This window comes from Diadema antillarum, unplaced genomic scaffold (genome assembly GCF_040938485.1).
Source record: "Diadema antillarum isolate AM-2024a unplaced genomic scaffold, OU_Dant_1.0 seq00000454_RagTag, whole genome shotgun sequence".
NCBI classification, from domain to species: Eukaryota; Metazoa; Echinodermata; class Echinoidea; order Diadematoida; family Diadematidae; genus Diadema; species Diadema antillarum.
This window is the reverse complement of record NW_027271426.1, coordinates 1,630,102-1,654,081: the sequence shown is the minus strand read 5'-3', so window position 1 is coordinate 1,654,081 and position 23,980 is coordinate 1,630,102. Positions and strand designations below refer to the sequence as shown.

At 39.6% G+C, this 23,980-nt stretch overlaps 1 protein-coding gene across 1 annotated transcript in view; it reads left to right on the top strand.

Annotated features, from left to right (window-relative positions):
- The first annotated feature begins 8,887 nt into the window (after positions 1 to 8,887).
- The window catches only part of LOC139732836 (nuclear hormone receptor E75-like), a 45,388-nt gene continuing 30,295 nt past the window's right edge, over positions 8,888 to 23,980 (top strand). Inside the window, exon 1 of the mRNA XM_071643678.1 lies at positions 8,888 to 9,117. The gene's annotated coding sequence lies outside the window, so the exon portion shown is untranslated. The remainder of the gene's footprint in view (positions 9,118 to 23,980) is intronic.

Sequence of the window (23,980 nt, the reverse complement as noted above, 5' to 3'; positions counted from 1 at the left end):
CTACAAGCGAGCTGTATTTCAAAGGTCCCTCGAAATCGAACACATGCACACATACTTTAGTACACTAACAGGCGCATATTCATACACACACACACACACACACACACACACACACACACACACACCAACAATTATCCACTTCTCTCCCGCCGATATCATTATGATATCGATTATCGCTGGTGCGTTGTTTCATTATTCCGTCCCGTGTTCGTACGCGTGAATGCACCACTCGAAGGGTTCTTCTTCCGACTTGAATGAAGTGCTGTCGATATAGGGATGTAATGTTCTTTGTATACATCGCTACGGTGCTGTCTGTTTTGTTTTGTTTTTTACTTCGACGACATCTAGGTCATCTGCTGACAGTGGTGACCACCCTAACCCTCCCTCTTTAATAAACCAGCATTCTCGTGTTTAATTCCGTCTCCCGAAAAAAAAAATCTTACATACAAGTTCTGCGCTTCTTTTCTGTCTCAAAATTTACCTCATTTTCAATTCATCTTTTCGTGTAGGAAACAAAATATATACAAAGAATATGCAGATGAAAAGTGTTTAAAATTCAATTTGATGTAGTATATTTTGAGAGATAACGTTCATTTTAACCCGAATAATCCAAACTTGAAAATCATTATTACAGAGATTGAAAGTGATACTTTGATTGATTGTGGGAAAACTATCGTCTTTATCATTAAATGACGGGGAAAGAGGGACGTGCCAACATTACTGCTGCTAACAAAATCTGCTTCTTGAATACAATTCGTTATTCCGAAGGTTCATTAATCCGAAAATGAAATAAGATCGTTATTCGGAGGACTCGTTAACCGAAAAAGAAAAAAAAAATCGTCATTCCGAAGATTCATCAATCTGAAAACAAAATATGATTTGCAATACCGAAAGTTTATACGCATGCATAATCTTTACATTTCTCCGAAGGTTCGATAATCCGAAAATGAAATGAGGTTCGTTATTCCGAAACACTCGAATTATCCGCTATACCAATAGACGTAAGTTAATCCGAAATGATATAGGGTTCCTAATTAACCCGAACATTTGTGGCATTATTCCGAAGGTTCGTTATTCCGAATGTTCGTTTATCCGAAAATGAAATAACTTTCGTTATTCGGAAGGTGGTAAATTCGAAAATGAAATAAGGTTCATTTACCCAAAAACAAAAGCAAAACAAAGCAAAACAAAACAAAGGATGCGTGCTACCCAACTATATTATTTTGTTTTCAGATGAACGAACCTTCGGAAAAATGAACCTTTGGCATAACTCCACAAAATGTTCGGATTAACGAACCCTATTTAATTTTCGGGTTAATAAACACGTAAAAGCATTAGTGATAGGGAATACGTGTATTTTGGAATGGTGAACCTTCGGAACAACGAATCTTATTCAATTTTCGGATTAATGACACTTCGAAATTACGAATCTTATTTCATTTTCGGATTAACAAGCCTCCCGAATAACGAACATCACCCACAATGGTACTACTTCTTATCCGTTATCAAAGACCATAACTGTGAACAACACCCCAGTAATTATATATTGCTGTACCAAAATCAATTAGTGTATACTTCTAAAGAATTTCACGCATCCAATTAACATTTTGGGAAGGACATTGGGAAGGCATTGAGAACTTATATCCAGGAGTGTGTAAAGTAAGGTACTGTTCTTGATGGATTGCGAAAAGATGCACGATTTGAGTATCGAAAAGGCCTGCAGAGTGTACACTTCTATCGCCATTTTCACCTTCACACTCACTATCTATCTATATCTATCCATATTTTGGAATGGTGAACCTTCGGAACAACGAATCTTATTCAATTTTCGGATTGATGACACTTCGAAATTACGAATCTTATTTCATTTTCGGATTAACAAGCCTCCAGAATTACGAACATCACCCACAATGGTACTATTTCATATCCGATATCAAAGACCATAACTGTGAACAACACCCCAGTAATTATATAATTATTGCTTTACCAAAATCAATCAGTGTATACTTCTAATTCTATCTCAAAATGAAATGATTGGGGCGCCATTTACGTTGGTAAAAAAAGGAATGAAGAAAGGGACAAATTTCTGCCCTTCAATATCTGCAGTAACATATCATTTGTGTACAATCTTACTGCTCTTTGTTAATTACCCAATGTTTCTTTTCTTCCGTAGTTGCAGTTTATTCAACTTAACAGGACGGAAATGTGACGATCAAAAGTGATATTTTGTCACAAATATATGCATTTTTTTAAAGACCGAATGACATCACCACCGTCCATTTCCCCTCCCCTCTTACTCTCTCTCTCTATATATATCTGTCTCAGTCTCTCACGTGATGTGAATTATTTCAGTTGGTCTGCAAATATTAAAACATCGAGATACTCATGATTTTGTGATAGTCACCTTCTTCACCGCCTCGTCCGCCAGCGTCCTGAAACGAGTCTGGGTGCAGACGAGCGGAGGAGAAATATTCAAATTTACCCCATAGAGTTCAAGAGAAGGGCACCGCCTCTGCGTCCAAGATGCATCACACACACACACACACACACACACACACACACACACACACACACACACATACACACACACACACACACACACACACACACACACACGCACACGCACACACACAAGATGAATTTATATCTCATGCATACACGTATCCAAGTGAACACATTCCCGTACATCTAGCATTCACACGACAGGCACAGACGCAGACGACAGTACACACATTTTGCAAAACCCCACACACTCGGCTCGCCATCAGCGTGTATAGTACATCTCGAGTGCTGAGTATTATGATAAGTAGCGACGCTTTATAGCTGGCTTTTTTGCACCCCTCTTCGCTTCGAGATGCCCCGGCTCTAAACTCGTCGGGTGTCGAGGTTTGAGAGGTGGCTCGTGAATCCCTGCTAAGTCCCTGCCCTGCCGCTGAGGCGAATTTTAACAGCCCCTGAGCGGTCATAAGACAGATTATCATGCGCGAACCCTCAGGGAGATTTGGCGGGCGATTCTAGCCGCAAGACTCCCTAAAAGTATCGCAATCTGCTATTTGCATGTAAAATACTTGATATTCTCTCCCACCGCTTTCTCAAGAACTCACCCCACCCCCCCCCCCCCCCCCCCCGCCATCCCTGACTGCATGTCAGTTTTTAGGATCTAACGGTCAAATGGAAAGATAGAAAGGGAAGAGTGTTAACAATTGATCTTGTAAGCCCTACAGAGACGACGTAATACAACTCAACTTAAGATTCGGCTTCAACTCCTTTAAAATGTGATAATCTTCATAAGCTTTGGTCTATTAGGCGGACGATTATTAAAATTCATAACCTATTGCGTGAGATGTCAGACTCGGTTATCTGGTCGATAAGCGTGAGGCACTCTTTATACACAGGTCACGTTTGAACTTTATCCTCAAGTTCTGAAAACTGTTGTTCTAGTTTTATCTCACACTTCTTTTTGCCTCTAGATCTATTCCTATTCCTTCTTCTTCGTCTTCTTCTTCTTCTTCTTCTTCTTCTTCTTCTTCTTCTTCTTCTTCTTCTTCTTCTTCTTCTTCAGGATCTTTACCACCTGCCTACTAACCCCTCTCCCGTGCCCTGGGACCTACGTAATTTTGTCCCTTTGAATTCATAAGTTGCCGTGCAAAAATAGACCCTGGAGTGGTTTTCCCTTCCTTTGAACCTTTGGGCCTTCGCGTTCACTGTTTTTCTGATGTGACTTTATCACTGTTTATCACATTGATGACGAAGTTCGCACCCGTAACCCGTCAGTAAGACGGAAGTTACAGTAATTACAGTAAATTACTGGCAACCCAGCTACACAGTAATATGCTGTTATTTCATTTTACAGAAAGTAACTGTGAGCGACAAATTCTAATACGTTAAATAACTATTAATCGAACAATATCTTACAGTAAATTACTATACAATATCATTACAGTTAATGATGGAAGTTTCTCAGAAAGTTTCACAGTAGTTTACTCTAAGTTTTACAGTAATGTACATGTAAGTTTCACTGTAAATTACTGTAAGATTTTGTGCAATTAATAGTAAACATTTACTGTAGAAATTGCTCACAGTCACTTACTGTAAAATGAAATTACAGCAAGTTTCTGTGCAGCTGGGTTGTCTGTTATCTACTGTCATTTCTCTAGTTAATACGTTTACAGTGTAGGGATTGAACAGTTGCGAGGAACTGGGTACAATATAAGCTTTGCTAGTAATCAAGTAAATATTCTCTCCCATCATCCATTCTATCTTCCCACTAACCCTCCCCCTAAACCCCCCCCCCCCCAGAAAAAAAAGTATACTCGAACAAACGATATTTGGAAACTTGGCACAACCTCCCTAAGCACCTAGATGTCATATTCCACTCTGTGATGTATCGCTGTGTGTCTAGCGGCTACTTATTATATTTACTTCTCCCCGGTGTCATCTTATGCGGGATCACATCTTATGCGGGATCTTGAAATTCCGCTGCGTGGCCACACTTTATCTGACAGTAAAAAATTGACGAATTCCTCGCAGTCTTTCACGGCAAAGAGAAGAAAAATGCACTTCTTTGATAATGCATGATTACATAGGACAACAGGACGGCCTTACTGTTAGATTTGCGTCATACACACACACACACACACACACACACACACACACACACACACGCACACAAAATAAAATGAAAACAGAAATCGTGTGAGTAGGACCTATGATATAGGCAACGCGCACTACAGGAATGGATGATCTTTTTCTGTATAACCCACACAGTTCCTAATTCAACTACAACATAATTGCAACTACACTCCTACAGTATAGGAATAAATGAGCTGTAGTGTGTTCATTTCCCTCTCCCCTTCCCCCTTTTCCCTCTCTTGCTCTTAAAATGTGCAACTGCTTGTAATTCAGGGACAAATTTTGTCTTTGTAGTGTGTATGGACGAGTAGAAATTTGAACGATTTTTTTTTTTTCAACTTGAATGAATTTTCATCCAAGCTGTCGATATTATTGATACAGTGGTTTGAAGTGATGGTGAACGTGACACCACCCGGAAGTGCCACTGTCTTTAAAATTCCTAAATTTTCTTTACTTTTACCCTACCCCGGCTTTTTCCTTTTCTTACCCCCCCCCCCCCCCCCCCCCCCACCACCACCCGCCCTCTTTCCGGGATAAGGCCCCGTATACAACCTTTGATTTTCCCCAATGATGTCGCCATTTAAGCACGCACATTCGGCGATCCTCTCTGAATTTCTAAATTCCACAGTAATAGTATAATTATCCTGTACTCGCTTGAGACGTGCTGTTTCGCGAATCACTGTCTCAACTACTGTTTACTTCGAAAATGAACAGATTGCGTTTTTCTGGTTCTCTCAGTTTTGCTTAAACACTCAGCTTTATTTGTCATTAATTTTGAGTTTGTCGGGAATGGGATGTTTGTTGCAGAAACAATGAATTGGCAGTACTAAGTAGAAGCAAACAATTATGGCTATTGCAACTGATTGAGCAGTGTGTTTATGTGGACGAAGTATTACTTGAGGGATTATTTAAAGAGAATGCGTTTTGCTTGTTTGGTTGTGAAACAGCAAATGATAATAACAATAGTAATAAAAGTACCAATGATAATAATAATAATAATAATAATAATAATAATAACAATATCAATAATGATGACAATGATCAATAATGATGACGATGATAATAATAATAATAATAATAATAATAATAATGATAATAACAACAATATCAACAATAATAATAATAATAACAATAATAATAACAATAATAATAATAATAACAATAATAATAATAATAATAATAATAATAATAATAATAATAATGATAATAATAACAATAATAATAATTCTGGGAATGCGGCTTAGGAAACATTTATTTTACATCCATGTCCATATTGTATACGACACCGAGTCTGCTGGAGACCGGCGTCGCATATAGCTACACGATTTTGAATTTCAATTACAGGAATATTCTTACATAATTCGTTCCGTGCAGCAAAATTAGAAACACGGCAGTGCTTAATCTTAAAAGATATGAAAAATTACAGAAGGGAATGAATAGATAGATAACTATCTATATATAACTGAACAAGCAAAGCAACTGAGCAAATAAAAAAAAATGATTTGAAAAAGAGACAAAAGCCTGATGCTAACGTTCGGGAAATTTTAATTTACACAATTTACACAATTTGATTGGGATTTTGTGTTTATTTGTTTTGTTTGTTTGTCTATGTGTGTTTTAGTGTGTTTGTTTTTTTCTTGCTTGCTTGTTTGTGTATGCGTGTGTGTGTGTGTGTGTGTGTGTGTGTGCGTGCGTGTGTGTGTGTGTGAAACATTCGTACATCTCATTCTAACTTCTGATTTCCTGATGCCGTTAATCAAGTATCATTTACAAGTATAAAAAAATGGTGTGTGTTCATACACCTGTTCTCTTGATTTTATGTAGTATATTATGCTGGTCTGAGTCACGATATTTCATTGTCTGTTTTTCAAAGTACTTTGTCTGAAATATCAGATGTATTATGAGTTTAAATGAATATATTATGTTTGATGTAGAATAACAAACAGTATCCCAGTTGGGGGGGGGGGGTATTATAGGGCCTTTGTTGGATTATCCTCAACACACGCTGGTTATAACAAAAACAAACACAAAACACAAAGCCATTCTCAAGAAGCCTCGAGGGAACATTGCCCACATTATGGATTGCATACCTTGGGGACAGCAAAAGAATACAACGTGCACACAATTTGACTTCCCAGAAATTGCCGCAAGTATGTACCGCACGGGGTCAAAGTTCGCAGAAGCTATCGGAGATCTTACAGCGCCCAATGGGGGAAAAAATGCATTCACCGTACTTCAACCCTCAAGTTCTGACGTATGCACGTCGCAGCATAATTTATACAAAAAGCTCTCTCTCAGCTTTTGTAATTGTAGTTTTCATTGTGTGCTTTGTTGCTGATGTTACTGAGTTTGCTGTAGACCTATACAGACATTCCCATGCACAAACAATCGCCTGCACCATGCTCAAAGAATAGAAAGCCCCGAATTCCCATTTGTGGCGAAAATTTTGTTTGCACTGGCTTTTGAAATCACTACCGTTGACTTGTGGTTCGGCAGCCTGAGTGAACTCTAATTCCAGTAACGTAGATTTTATGTCCAGTGACAAGGAACCAAATTTATCATCAGTGGCTGATTTCAATCGCAATCCTTAGTGCATAATGCTCTAAAATCATGCAGGCATAATAGATATTGAGTAGAATCGATATTAGAATGTAAATATTAGCTATCATAAAAACACATTAAAACTTATCATTTTCATTATCATCATTAGCAATATAATGGTCAGCAACAGCAGCAACATCGTCGTCGTCGTCGTCATCATCATCATCATCATCATCATCATCATCATCATAGCGTTACTCCCAGAGTCTAGGATATGAACAGTCAATCATAATATGCTCATGAGTAAAAGATACAGAATAATGGATTGACAAATAAAAAAAAAAAAAAAAAAATCGGTGACATCATTCCATCCAGCAACTGTAAAGGCTTGATAAGAAAGAAAAAAAGAAAGAAGGAAAGAAAACCTGATAGAGAGAACAATCAGATGACAGCAAGGAAAGAGACTCAGGCCCATTAAACCTCATAATATATAGAGGAGTTAGCTGGTGGTGCTTTACATCGTTATCGCTTTTTTGTAGATCAAATACGACCACGTTATGTATTAATAGTCTGTAGACTCACTTAATGTCAACAGTTTCAATTGCGCGTGATTTCTTTGTTCATCCGGCGCAGAGATCCTTGCACGGTGTCTTTTGATAGCAGTTGAATAGCAAATAACCTTCATTTTACCTTGGCATTTGTGAGATGAGGCCAAAGTAGCATTTCTCTTGCTGCCCCCCCCCCCTCCTCTTCATTTCCCTCGCCCTCCCTTGCTCTCTTTAGATGCATGTCCAAACGTTTTCAAGCAGGTGACGAAGTCATCATTGGCATTTTGATGTATCACGAATTGTTCTTGACTTCCTGGTCTAAGTAAGCTCACCTATAAACTTTAAGATCTTCGATTAGATTTACCACTACTAACACTAAAATACTCGTGGCCTTCTCTTGCTTATGCCAAATACGTGGAGTTCCACCTAGCTATGGCTGTTCATGACAACTTGTTGGGGGGGGGGGGGAAGCAAAGCGGTGAACATAACGGTTGAAAACATTATTTGAGCAAGGAGCACTTTCATCTCCAAAACTGAGGGACAACTTTCACGTCGTAGTGCGATCGAAACCGCCTCCCTCTCTCCCCCTTCTCTTTTTCCCCCCTCTCAGCACCTGCTTAGAGACGGGCCACTATCCGGAGCGCAGCCACAGCTTTCTGCAATGACGTCACAGATCCTCTTCGAGCGGTAGAGGCGCCTCCTCGTACATACACACATACACTCACATTCTTGTAAGAGGCTTCACACACACAGAGACACACACAGAAACATACACATACACACACACCAAAATCACCAAAATGGTGTCTTCACGAAACCTATTCTTCGTCATGCATCGAATCCTCCGAAAGTCAATACGCCTGTGTGCGTCAACGGTATGCTTGGATGAATACACGTGTTGTACCAGCGAGGTAGCTTTTCTGGCACCTCATTGCTTGTGCCAGAGACACTGTGTGTACCAGTTTCTTCGTGTTATACGTACGTGCTGGTGCGTGTGTGCATACACATTATGTATAATTATTCTATGCAAGTCCGTATTTTGTGTGCGCGGATCCCTGCTCCTGTGTGCTGGTGGTGGACGAGGGTATATCATCTAACCATGATCTAACGGAGTGGCGGCATCAATGACGTTCAATTGAGCTTTGAAGCGCAGTGTCGTACAGACGTATATCTCTCTGAGGCGTGCGAGGCTGGTCCTCGTACACGACATCCACATCCTCAAGCTGACGCGGTAGCCGGTTCTACCCCCCTCATTTTTAGGCCCGGGCGCTGGTTTCGTCGCGGGGTTTCAGAAGAAGAAAGATAGAAGTTCATATTTTTGTACGTCCTAGTCAACTCTAGAAGAAACTTGTAAGCTACTCATTGTCATCTATACAACGGGCTGGTCCCTCAACAGGTGAGCTCCCTAACTTCACACCCCTTTTATCCTCTTCTTATCTTCCTTTAAACATTCCTTCCTCTTTTCTCACTTTCAAGTAGTTGCTTTAAAGTTGTTTTCTTTTAAAGACAACGTTTCCTTAACCCAGTTTAAGTCTTAGTGGATTCAACTTTGCCTTGTATTTCTGGATGCACGTGCAATGTTCTGTTACCCCCTAGCCTCTAATATATGCCAATTCTTTCTCATTTGTGATTCATCCTCGAAGAGATATGCCCGCAGGCAGGCTGCAGTAGGCTTAAATCCGAGATTTTACATGGCTAGTTCTCTGGGGAGGAGTTATGCAGTTAATATGATTCTACCCCCTCTTTCATCATCTTGTCTTTCCTTGTCTCTATATCATCTTTCGTGTCTTTTGTCATTCCTCATGATTATGTGCTTTTGGTGACAGGTTCTTATTGCCTGTGTTTGTACCAAGCATGTGTCTGTTGTGTGTGTTGCGATGTGTGCATTTAGTGTGCGCGTTATTCCTTCCCCCCTTGTGGCAGACTACTTGAGTATCCAGCATGACCGAGTGCTTGGCGATGAATGGTTAAGAACTTGACGTTGCGTCGGTGCTCAATGTCTTTTGTGGCTCATTTGAAATTCTTCCTTTTTTTGTGCGTCGAGCTGGTCGGAGGAAAAACACCCTGATGTACCCCTTTACTTTCACACTCTGAGCACGGTGAACTCCAGCCGCTGTAAATGTAGCCAGAATCATTGTGAAATGTATGAGTTTTCCAGCTAATGCAACAGGAATAATTTTTGTGCACCAATTGAAAACTAAACGTCATAAGAGACCCAACCAGAAGAGCGACGATTATTGGCCATATTTTTTTTTCTTTCATTTGATCATTAAGATACAAACGAATGTGTCTGACAAATTGCATTGTGATCCATGATTATCAATTTACACTGGCAGCACTTCGCGATCGCTGATGTACATTTTCCCCTGAGTAATTCACCAGTGCACGTGTGTTCGATTATTTCCCCCCTGTAACCTACCAGAATACGTATAGCAGGTGTATTGCGTTACTCTCATTCCCTTGCTGTTGTTCAACATGTCTTTACTCTCTGATACGAGATGTCACTATTAATTTATTGGTTTCCCCAGACTCATTTGCCAAAAAAAGGGGATTCATATTATTACTTTTTCCTCGATAAAGCTATACCTAGCAATAATCACTGACATTTTCGCAATGATCAAAGATCATAATGATCTCATATAATCATTTCAACCATACATGTACATCCAACACATCGTGTGTGTTTTGACGTCACACTTGACCAATATTCGTCAGTTCTTCATCGTGTGTATAGTAGAAGAGTATCGAGACTCGCAAATTCGCGATCAGGACGCCACGCCAATTGATAAGACAGGTGGATAGATGTTGATGATTATATGGTCTTTCTGGTGTAAAACACACGCCATATACTGTTCATACGATCGTGAGCTGTGTATGCTTCCTGTACCATCTACATTATACCACGGTTTTCCCCTCACTCATTTCGAAGGCAAAAACATGTCCCCCCCCCCCCCAAAAAAAAAAAAAAAGTCTGCCGCATGCAGTCTTAACTTTATTGAGTGTGTGAGCGAGGGAAGGGGGGGGGTCGGATTGGGCGGGGCCTGAGAAGAAAATTCGGAGTACCGGTCGACGCACAATAGAGCGGACGTAATATTGTTGTTCTGATGTTTGACGTCGTGAGGTTTTTGTCAATATTTACCCATCCATTGCGATCATCGTCCCAAAATGGTATATGATCGCATGGTTCTAAAGAGGGAACCACGGTGGGGCGCAGAACGGTAGAAAATTTACCTATGAATGTCCCTAACCTCGCGGCGGTGGAGGGTTAGAGCTCTTGTGAACGAAAACCCATAACACATAAGCGCACACATAATAAATATGCGCGATGACATGGAAGCTATGTGCAAATAAACATAGATAAATGAAACAATGCACATGTATCAAACTGCATGTGATGTTCTGTTTCAGTTCTGACTTGTTCGTGTGTGCGTGTGTGTGTGTGTGTATGTGTGTGTGTGTTTATACAGCTGCAGCGCTCAGCTCTGTTTTCTACAACACACACAAAACACACACACATACACACACACACACGAGCACACAGCAGCGGCAGCATCAACTACAAAATGGCAGGTATCTTCAGTTTAAATTTTGATCGATACTGATGGCTTGGCTTGAGTAATACATGTATATATCGGTATATAGCCTGCTTAGTTAAAATATATAACAAATATCGCTCCCTTGCGAACAAGGGGCAAAATTGAAGGTCCTTTTTCTGGTATTTTTTAGTATTATTTTAATTGATGGGATTTGATTTTGATCTGATTTCTTGTCCAATATCTGGAGATTCAGTTTTCATATGGTTTGACCGTATGTTTTTCTTTTCTTAACCTTTATGTATGGAATATGTTGATTTTTAGTACGTAAATAAAACATACAAATTTACAAACACTCACGACAGGTTCATCGGACTGGTTAAAGCCTATATACTTGTTTACACAAAAATTATCCTCTTCGCAGACATTTACATCTACATAATATAAATAAAATACACGCAGAACTCGGAAGAGTGGGGTCCTCTTTCATATGGCAGAGTCATAATCACCTGTGCATCGTTTGTTTGTTTGTTTGTTCTCTCTCAAGTTTTTGAGGGGTGGTTGCTAAAATTTTGAGCACAACAACCCAATTAGTAAGTGGCAATGATTTGCAGCTTTAGCGTAGATGATGGTTTGAAAATGCTCTTGGTGGATCTGTTACTGCTGTCTCATTAGAAGTCTGTTCATAGCCGAAAATTCGTTACAAAAAAAAAAAACCCGATGAATTTGACGCAAATATCCGTGAGTTTATAACTAAATAGGCTGTATTCTAAATTCCTCGCAGCTGTTAAGACTTGCTTCCCGTGTATATGCATTATATAGGCTTTACGCTGTACTTTCTTACGTATACAGGTATGTTCAGAGTGAGCTCTGTCCTTTTTCTCTTTCGTTCACCACACAAATGCGTTAAGAAGATATGATATAAGAAAAAACAACAACTCGTGTTTCGCACACCGTGATTTTTCCACCGCAAAAACCATGCCTTGAAATCGTATAGGAGTTATTGACGATAATGCATTGATTTTACTCGTGCAGACAGAGGCGATATACAGCAAAGACTTCTCCGCGTTTTATATCAACTGATACTTTAGCTCCTCTGGCACTGCGGCGACTAATTCGCAATATTTTGACCTTTACCGACCTATCTGCGCAAATTTGTGCCTATTGTTCGAGGCGCTACGCAGACAAAGCGTTGGTTAGACACATGAGAAATGGTAATATCATTGTGACGAATTGTTTTTCTTTGTTGCGGTTTTATTTTATTTTTTTCATATTGTATCTGGTTGCGTGTGTGTATGTGTGTGAGTGTGTGTATGTGTGTGTGTACAAGCAAAATTATAGGTACAGTGTATAGTGCGCCGCAATACAATTTACCTCGCAATGACGGAACAACGCTCCCGGTAAGAATGTCAGCGCCGGGAAAGAAGAGAAGAAGAGGAAGAAGAAGAAATTAGAAAAGCCAGGGCAGAGAAAAATGGACTGAAGAATTGAAGAGCGAGACACAGAGAGAGAGAGAACACATAAGCTAATCCAACAATGAGCAGAAAATCTAATGAAGATTTGTAATTTGCGCTGAAGGCTACAAAAAAAAAAGAATTAGTGCTGATCGCATCGAACCACCAAGGCGCTGTGTAGCGGACTTTCACAACAAAATATTTTAGAAAAAGAAAGGAAGTCAAACCAAGAAATGAATATCATATGAAAAAAGTGGCCGGAGGCCGCTTTATCATGTAAAGAATATTTGACATCTAATGTCATTTCTGAGAAATTAGCGTTGGGACCGCTGAATTATAACGTCGTAACAGATCTCTCTGACCACGACAGGTATTGTATGCGGGGCGCTTCGAAATCCAAACGCAATCGATTGTACTCTGAGAAAATGGAGAAAGTCGAGAAAAGCAGCCCCGCGTGAATTAAGACGGCTTACAATTTTTGTTGGTTTGTTATTGCCATTTTTGTTTTTGTTGCTGTTGTTGTTGTGTTATCTGTACTTGACCTAAATCCTTGCATATAGTGTGGGCATTCGCTTGTCTGGCGCAGCTATTCCTATAGTGGATGGTGATATTGGCGTCGCGTCGTATTAAACGATTGCGGCCGTGATGCACGGCTTGCTGGGACCAGGGGCCATGCTGAGATGCCCGCAGTTGGCACACCTGCGCTCGCAATCACCAGTTCTCCCTTAAAGGAATAGTAAAGTTTTTGGCTGAGGTGGGGATTCATCTAGGTCTTAACATTTTGGGAAATAATTAGAAACCCTGTTTTATAAAGTATTAAAGAGCGTACTATTCTAAGAAGAGTTCAAAGTTTATGTGATAAGAATCGGTATTGAAATGACTGAGATACTTAGTATCAAAAGAAATCGGAAAACAAAGTAGTCCTGATAACAGTTGGGTCCCACTTTTTATTAGGACCTCTTTGTCTTTGGATATCTCAGCCATTTCAATATCGATTTTTACCAAATAAACTTTGAATTCCACTGAGAATAGTATGCTCTTCAACATTTCATAAAACAGGGTTTCTATGAATTATCACGCAAATAGTTAAAAACTGAATCCCCGTCTCAACCAAAACGATATACCATCGGGAAAAACATAATCACGTGATCGCTAAACATTTGTGACGTTCTCTCAATCTCTAGTCTTCATGTCCGGACTTTAACCTCCGTCTAGACCATTATTCAGATCCTTCTGGGGCATCATCCTCTAAATTTTCTCCCATTCCATTGCACTCATCACCATAACTTACAGTACTGACCGAGATTGTACCCCATCAGCACCAATACATCAGAAATATGTGCCTCCGGGAAAATTACCCAACCCTCCCTCCCCCTTCACACTTCCCGTTTCCCGCTTCTCGCTTTTCCCTTTCCCGCCCAACTTAATATTATCCCGATGAGTGAACCTAACCTCACATATGATCCGCTGTCAAAGAAGACAAGACCCCCCCCAAAAAAAAAAAACAAACAAACAAACAAACAAACAAACAAATCAAAGCAGCACTTCGACTTCAAAATTGCCAATTTTAATTACAGCGTGACGTTGATCTTTCAGACGTGGCGGGTTTTTTTCTCATATTCGCTCGTCAATTACGATTTGCGTCAACGTGATGGCGACTGATTTTACCTCCATTTTATGTATCCTCCTAGTATCCATCCCCTCCCCCCTTTTTCCTGGATCTACCGTAATGAGTGTGCAAAAGGGAAGCTGGTTGTACGGATGTTTTGGAGCCAGCAAATCTCAAATTTGTTTATTGAAGATGGCACCTCACCCGCGAATGCATTTACTTTAATAGTGTATATACATTCTTCACGCCGATTGCAGCTTAAGCAGCATGGTGTACGTCAGAAGAACAGGGGGTGTATCTGGGCAACGCAAATCGTGAGCCCAGATCGTAATTTGAAGAAGTCACATTTTGAAAGCCAGTGGCCTTTTCGCACTCGCTTCATCTCCCCCCTCCCCCTCCTCTCTCTCTCCACACACACACACGCACACACACACGCACTTACACACACTCACACGCACACACAAACAATCATAGTGGTCCATCTTTACACTGCTGTGCTTGTTTGACGCCACTCCTGATCTCAAATCCAACTTGAGCATTTTGAGTGAAATGTCCGTCTGCACAATAATTAAACTAGGGCCCCATTTTATAGGCAAGAAGAATTATGTCTATGCTGATATAGGTTTAAAAGGTGAAGATAGTTACTGAGTACTAACAGCGCGAAGAAAACAAATTCATCACGAGCGCCCCCATCTCTTCCACTCCCTCCCCATAAAAAAAAAAAGAAAACAAAGAAGACGATACAAGCGTGTGAGCATATTAATATTTTTCGATCATTCGACTACCATCGAATGGAGATGGGTATAAAAATATATGTTTAGATAATTATGTGAAGAGAAGGATTACCTCATCGAATCCCGCACCACTTTAAGGGATTGAGGAAGGGTTCAAGGCCACCTCAAAGATGCCCCAGATACGTCTTGAGTACAGTATCCCCAGCGAGCGGAAGCGCATCCACGGTTGGTGTCTGGTGGAGATGTTGTTGTTGTTGTCTTGCGTTTATGTTTTATAGTCTAGAACTGTGCGAATGATGACGTCTGTGTGATGTCTATCGCCTGCGTGTGTGTGTATATATAGTGGAACGTATATTTCTTCGTTTTCAGCATGCAGGGTGAAACTGATACTAGCCATTTCCGCTCAATTTGACTGATTGTCGCAAGCAGTGTTCGGGGATTTTTTAGAGAAAAACACATTGGGTAAGAAGGGGGGGGGGAGAGAAAACGAAATGAGCGTTACAGCGAAATGGACGCAAATGTCTTACCCCCTGCGGCGACGTAAAAATGTAGCGCAACTCCGGAAGGAAACTGTGGAGTGAACAACCGAAAGCAGTCATGGCAAAATGTTAAATAAACAGTTATTTCACTATTTCTGTATTTTTTAATCAAAATTTGTTTTGTTATGTAACAGAAAATTTCTAGAGGAAATGACTGGCTTTTCAATATGTAGGCTGCAAAAAGGGCTCCAATCTCGAATAGGCGTCATTTTGTACCTCTCTGAAAATGACAACATGGCCAACAAACAGACACATTGTTGTTATCACGATAGACGCTCACACACACTACTAGTATGTCGTGGCTATGTGTTTCAGTGAGTGACACTACACTAAAAACTTCCAAATGCTGACGACTGTAGAGCAGACCGTCAAGTTTTGAGGTTGGCGGACTTACTGCTATAATTGCTCCACGAATTGTGTGGACATTCTGAATGGGCAGTTTTTGAAAGTAATTCTATCGTCTGTTCGTGATTCGGCGTTTTGACCACAAGAACTCTTTACAAAGAGTTGTGATATAGGGCCTACTCGGTATTACGCATCTGTATACTTGTTTCGCCATAGTTTGAGTGGGGCTCCAACCATGGTGTGTGAAGTATTAAAGGAGATTTTTTACATGTATGCCTTTACCCTGATCATTCAGAAATGGTGCAGAACGTGCACTCGTTCATTCAAAAACATAGTCGAAAAATTCAGGTTAACCGCAAATCACAATGTCGAATAGCTCATTTTCAGTGTCGTTCAAGTTCAAGGTCAATTTTAAAATCTATTTCGTTTCTCCACAGTAAAGTAATGATTATATAAACATAAATCTCACTTTGTTCAGTGACAAATAATGCATGTAAATTTGTACAGTTGTAACTGATTCAAGAATTTAAACTGATATCTATTCAAGTATGATGATTATGATGATGAGGAGGACATTAGCAAATCAATGATGGTGCTGCTGATTACCCTGCGATTACTCATATCACTGTTATTATCATCATTGTGAATTATCATAAGGATGATATTATTGTTATAATGGTTTGAAGATGTCGGCCTATCATTACACGTGGTAACCGCATGAGGGCGCACAACAATGCTGCTTGTATGCAACTCGCCGCAGGGCTGACGGCTCAAATTCACGCCTGAAGATGATTATGTTGAGATAGCGGGCAAAAACACTCCGTCGAGGATGAACAAGCGCACGTCACTGCTGTTGGCACGAAACTCGAACCTCAAGTTCAGAGAGTTCGCGCGGTATTATCCACATAGCCACAGCAACACTTCTATCAACGGGGAAAAAGAAAAGGAAGAGGAAAAAGCGGGGACGAAAGAAAAAAAGTGTGAACAAAAAGAAGAAAGAAGAGACAATGTGAATTTTAGTGAAGATTTTTAAGTAGGTCATGTGGAAGGACCTATTGGGGATGATTTTTACCTCATCCATGTTCAAGTCGCCAAATACTTTGAGAAAACGCTTACAGCTTTGAGATTCAGTATAACTTTCTCTCTGGCACGTGTGCGTATTATTGTGTGGGTGTGTGTGTTTAGTTTAATGAAACTTTCACCGTTCTGTTGTGTTTGAATCTATTAACTGAAATTAACGTGGAATTAGGCCCTACACTTTCAGGTGCCAGTGGAATAGGAAGCGTCTTTTCTTTGAACACCACAGTGCATTTCTGAGCAACTCATTCCTTCTTTGCACCTATGTATAAGCATACTACGGGAGCTGTGTAAATAACGTTAAGTATCAAACACACAGTTCTTGAAGCCAGGACATGTTCACATAATCTTGAGAAACCGTCAGACAAAACCACCCCCGATGCGACCCAGATGTGAAGCAAGACATTCTCACAGAACATGATGCAAAGTTTAATACCGCCCCCAACGTCTACGAGTGGTTATTATGTGCGACTGCAACTTAGGGGAGGGGGTAGTAGTTTTTGTTGCTTTTGTGGGTTTTTTTTTTATTATTGATGCTGCTGCTGCTACTATTGTTGTTTGTTTCTTTGTTTCTTTGTTTCTTTGTTTCTTTGTTTCTTTGTTTCTTTGTTTCTTTGTTTCTTTGTTTCTTTGTTTCTTTGTTTCTTTGTTTCTTTGTTTCTTTGTTTCTTTGTTTCTTTGTTTCTTTGTTTCTTTGTTTCTTTGTTTCTTTTTCTTGCCAAGAAGGCCCACTGCACACCAGTGCAGTCCGGTCTATATACATCATGGTTGGTGATTACGTTATAGAGAGCATGTTACATGAAAATGACAGAAGAAAAGGATCATCCCCTTTATGTTGACGAAACGAAATCATCGCGAAATTTTGACTTTGCGACAGCAGCAAATTATGACAAATATCAGCCAAGTCTATTTGGCACACGACAGTTGTTATCAAACGCCATTCCAATCTAGGCTTTTATCAAAACGACAACAAAACATCAACAAAGTAATAGCAACAGCAACAGCATGGACAGTAAACGTAACATAATCCATTGATCGTTCCTCGCTAAGAGGAACTGGCGCGTTCTTCTTCAGAAATGCTTTCACCGTCTTAATATTTGCCTCTGATTCGCTAACGACTGCCTAGATTTTCCCTGTGAGATGTTATATTTGGTTCTCTCCCGCTGGGTGTTGGAATTACAGACGATTTCAATACACAAAAATCCCTCCCGTCACACCGGTCCACTCCAATTTCTGAAGTGCGCTGATCAAAACTCTTGGTTTGGAAACAAAATTATACGATTTTCTATCCTTCTCGTTTCTTCTCGGACGGAGCTGGACAGTCCCGTTTTCGAGGAAAAAGAATTTACACAATTAAGGTGCGAGCAGAGGGACTCTTGTATTGCGACTGTATATTATTCTTATCGATTGCCACCGATGTCCCACCAGTACATACCTACAAAGTTACAGGATGCACGACGAAACCGCAGGTAATGAAATAATGTTCAAGCGCGTAGCTTATTTCACACTACTTGCAAACGCTGGCATCGTTATATATACTTGTGTGTTTGAGTGTATTATTATTATGGCTTTGTCCCTGTGCACATTTTGATTAATTAATACGAAGATTTCAGAGCCGTAAGGGCGAGCGCCCTCTGTTGACTGATACGAACCTTCGAATTGACAAACCTTAGTTCATTTTTTGGATTAATGAACATCGTGGTATACATAGTACAATGTGTTTCGGAATAACGAACCTTCGGAATAACGAATCGCCACTCTTCTGTCTAGTCTAACATCAGTTTTCTTTCCTTTCTCCCCCCCCCCCCCCATACACCCACCTTCCATTTGAAATAAGCATAAAGGTGACAGAGAGCGGTATCTCTCCGAAAAAATCGCCCACTGTGTTCAAAATGAAGATACTAAAAAAATTATCCCGCCTGTCTCTGCCTCCCCCCCCCCCCTCTATTTTTTTTGCCTCTCTCTATTTCTCTCTATTCCCAATCTATCTATCTATCTATCTATCTACCTTTCTATCTATCTACCTTTCTATCTATCTATCTATCTATCTACCCTTCTATCTATCTATCTGTCTATCTACCTTTCTATTTACCTACCTATCTATCTATCCACCTTTCTGCCTACTTATCTATCTATCTATCTACCTATCTATCTATCTATCCATATCTTTCTATCTACCTCTCTATCTATCTATCTATCTATCTATCTATCTATCTATCTATCTATCTATCTATCTACCTTTCTATCTATCTATCTATCTATGATGACTGTGATATCATATTATCCCGATTCAGTTCGGCGGGAAACCAGCAAAGAATGGACACGATAGATGTCAGAGAGGGAAAATAGAAAGATGAATTATGCTCTTGGCACTTGAAACGTCATAAGTTACGTAATCATCCGACGTCATTCGCAATCTCTGACAACTTTTATTCTCTCCCTTCCTTGAGAGATTGAATTGATTGAACTGAAGATACAGAGTACTCATAACTATAATATGCATAGAGAAGTAAGGGCAATGACAAAACCTATATCTGCCAGCACTGTAGATGTAGGACCGCAGTAATGTAAGAAAGATCGAAATTGGGGATTGTGACGTGTTGATCGATTCGTTGTGCAGAAGCAATCGATGAATGGTGCTAGACTGCAGTAGAACCAAGGCGGTAGTAAAAAGGCAGAATCACTTTGCTAAAGAGAGAACGTACTGCTCACAGGTGAAGCCTTCATTCGCAAAACCTCGTATCATCTGTATTCGACAAAATTGAGATGGTTCAACGTCATTCATTTGCTGATTTATCTCTTCGCATTTGTATCTGCTCATTTTATCGAGCTACCCAATCTGGTCTGTCGCCTCTACTTACACATCTCATATCTTTTCGCCAGATACAATAAATGTGACATGATCACTTCTCTCCTGTAACGGTGGTGCGTGGCAGCTTCTGCGCTATTCGTAGAAGCACAACATAATGCTATACGATACTCACCTGATTAAGTTGTCCACACGAGCACTTTTGTAGCTAGTCGGTAAGGGATCATTGCATGCAGTAATTGAAAGAAAATGCAACACGTCCATTCGAAGCTATCTCATTGATGAAGATGAGATCGATTAGATAGACCTTTATATGGTGCTTTCGCCATTACTGCAAAGATTGTAAATAAGCACAAGTTTGAGTTACATTTGCACAAGGCGCTCGAGTTCCTATGCGCTGTTCCTGAATATTCCTATCAATGTTTCATTCAACTTGCTAATACCTTCACAACATTGCAACAACATGGATGTAATACCTATCATGCCAGATACCACAGATTTTGGGGGTGGGGGAGCAAAAAAACAGGGAAAGCTATGGTACAAAAACCACAGATTATTCTGCAACCTAGAGTGTTGAAGAGACAGAATAATCAAACTTTTGTCCCAAATGCATCGTTTTCTTACCCAACACTCCATCCCACTGTCACGCAGAGGTAAAGGAATTTGGACCATCAAACTTCCCACGAGGAAAACAAACGACCAGATAAACAATGAGATCAACAACAACAACAACAACAATGTCTTTGTCATTATTTGTGAATAAGTTTTACCTTAGCGTTAGTATATGAGTAAAAATAAAATCAGATTCTCATCACGTGTGGTATGTTTACAAAATGCAAACATCACGCAGATCTTATAGAGAGAGAGGAAGAAGAACAAAATAAAAGACCAAGAAGATGGAAATAAGTATTTTTTTGACGAAAAGATAACAGGTAAACCGAAAGGATATCAATTTGAACGAATTATAGAATGGATGATAGACAACATGCAGACAGACAGACAGACAGACAGACAGACAAACAGACAGAAACAGAAAAGAAATAGACAGGATAGAAAGACTGTTTGATTATGTAAAATAGGCGAGTAGAAAGGGACACCAAGATGGATAAAGCAGGGGAGAGAAAGGAGAGGGAGAAAAAAAAAACGAGGGAAAGAAGTAAAATTCTGCCCGTCGCTTGATTCGAGCAATTCGTCCAACCACCAAACAAGCGAGAAACAAACACGGGATCCATTTACAAAATTACAACGGCGCGGACGCACCAGAGCTTCGTTGCGAATTCTATGCCAAATAAACTCAATTCAAATGAGATCGCGTTATCTTTTTTTCTTTCTCTCCTTCTGTTTCTTCTTCTGCTTCTTACGGGCAGTGTTGAAGGATGATACGCAACGCCAAAGGCAAGCCATTGACTATCAGTAATTTCGCGGTAATCCAACACTCATTTTTACGGTTATATTATGTATCTTTTTTTCATGAGAAGTGTCGCATGCTTCTTCGCGCTAACAACAACAAACAAGCCATGATTGTGATTGTTCGAGTTACATCGCTGGTCACACAAATTCTAGTTGATGCATCGATCAGAAAGCAGTAAACACGCTTCATTCCTTGCAAAGTTTTTTTTTTTTTCTTCTTCTTCGAAACGCTTTCATAGATAAAAACAAGAATGATGCATTCATAGACGAAATAGCACAGGAACAATGCTTGTGAATGTATAGTCCCAAATTCATCTTTGTACAATGAGAAATCATCTCCACCCCACCCCCATCCCTTTCCTTTGTCTCTCCTTATCTTTCGAATTTGCAAACTTGGACAGGGAATGCGCACACCCACATCGTGCGTGAAATAAGAGAAACAATAACGACATCAGTTTTTATTCCGAGTTGGATCTGTTGTCAAATTTCGTCGTAAACAATATGAGACAGCATGACAGCCTTTTGTACATGATATGCACTTATTTTGTAATCATTCTTTCAACGCAAGTATGAGTTGCAACAAATATTCAGATACTTCTTGAGTTTGATTGTTTCTTATAGCTGTTCTCTTTTACGAGTCCATGGGTGAATGATATTTTATCTTTAACCAATACGTTTACTCTCTTTTTTTTCGAAAAGCTCATCCGAAGAAGTGATGAATTCGAAGTTAATGAGATGGTAATGTCGTCTGGTTGTAACGTGTCAAAACACAGACACAAACACACACACACACACACACACACACACACACACACACACACACACACATAAGGGATTTCTGGAAGTGATAGAATAAAGATGACGCTCGTGAGCCGTTCAAACTGTTATCCCTGGCTGGCTATGTATATTCTCAACGACACGCATATCAGATTATCGTATTTCTTTGTACATTCTGTTGATAAAAAATGAAAAATAATGTTTGAATTTGAATTTGAATTTGAAACTATGTATTATATAATATTAAGCACACACACACACATACACACACGCACAGCAACAGAGATGAATAAATAAAATTTCCCTCAAAGAACAACTTTCGAAATATGAAATTAATAGTCACGTCAGAAAGAGAAGAATGTTCTTGAAAAAATAAAAACAGTTCGTGCGATTCCTTGTTACACGCAGATCAAATGCAGAGTAGCTGTACGGACAGACTAGTGTAATATTGACAAGGCACAACATTTCAATCTGACGAAAGCCAGAAATGTCATAGCGACCTCAACGGTTGTCGTCAGCTAGTTTCGCTGGAAAAAAAAATACATGCAACTTATATAAAATTGATACACCGTGCATGGAGGGGAAAATATTAATGCGCACTGGCACGAGGGGGAAAAAATGTCGACAAATAAAAACAAATTATTTTTCTGAATACGAAAATAACTGAGTGAGGCACTATTTACCGATTTCGGGGTGATAAGACCGTTCAGTATAAAAAAACGCACCCATGCAGTCAAAATTTGCTGATGTTTCGGTGCGTCCATTACTTTACAACAATAATATGTTTGGTGTTTGTTGCCAAAATGAATGTCCCACTAATTTGTCACACATAAACTATATACACGTAAAGATACGGTTATGTGTTATGTATTCATATTTATCGTTCTATGTTGCAAATATCAGTACTATGCAATGAAAATGCACTATTATACACACTACTGATCCGGGAGAAATTAAGGAGAGCACATTACGTCAATTTTCAACAATGAGGGCGCTACATAGAGAGAGTACCCAGAGCCGAACTAGGTACCCAACAACGCACAGTTATGGTCACGGAGCTTCTTTTCCGTAACGTGTTGCAGTTCCACGACGGTATGGTAGTGGCGTTTAAAGAGAAAATCCACCCCAAAAATTGATCAACGTCAAACGAAAGAGAAAAATTTTCCCTATAGAATGATACAAAACTAAAAAAAAAAAATCTGGTTAAAAATACGGAAGATGATCATGACATTTTGAAATTTCATATTTCTTTGGAAAACATTTCTTGACCAGTCCCTATGAATATTCAAATGAGTGAGATCATGATGTCATACCCTTTCATTTTTTCTTTATATCTATTACGTAAGAAATTCGCACATCATGTTTATCTTAAGCTAGTACAAGTTAAAGCGTGCTCCCACACCAAGATACATCGCAGTTAACATTTTGTTTTAATTTTGGGTGGTTTTAAGGCACGTTTTATATTTACAGGATACTACTAAATTATGATTTATTTATGATAATATGATCGTCATTTTTGTAATACAAAATGAATAATAAAATTGGGAGAGCTTGACATCGTCAGCTTGATAATTTGAACATTCATAACGACTGGTTAAGAAGATTCTTCCGAAAAATTGTGAAATTTCGGAATGTCATATTTTCCAATTTTTGCCATTTTGTATCTCTCTGTAGGGAACATTCTTCTCTTTCTTACATTGAAGTTATTTTATTTACTTTTTTTAGACGGATTTCGTCTTAACTGGCAGTGCGCCGTATTGGCGGTAGCGCAAGGCTTTCTATTTGTGACAGACCACTCATCGCCAGTCGACGAGCTGCTGTCTTCATAGCGCTATAATGATTGTCACTGTCCTGTAAGTAAGGTATCTTAATGACATTTTTTTTTTAATTCTAGGCTGAAGCATCTACACACTACTCTACACACTTGACTTTTACAATATGCATTGCCTGAAGCTTCTTATCTAGGTGGCTC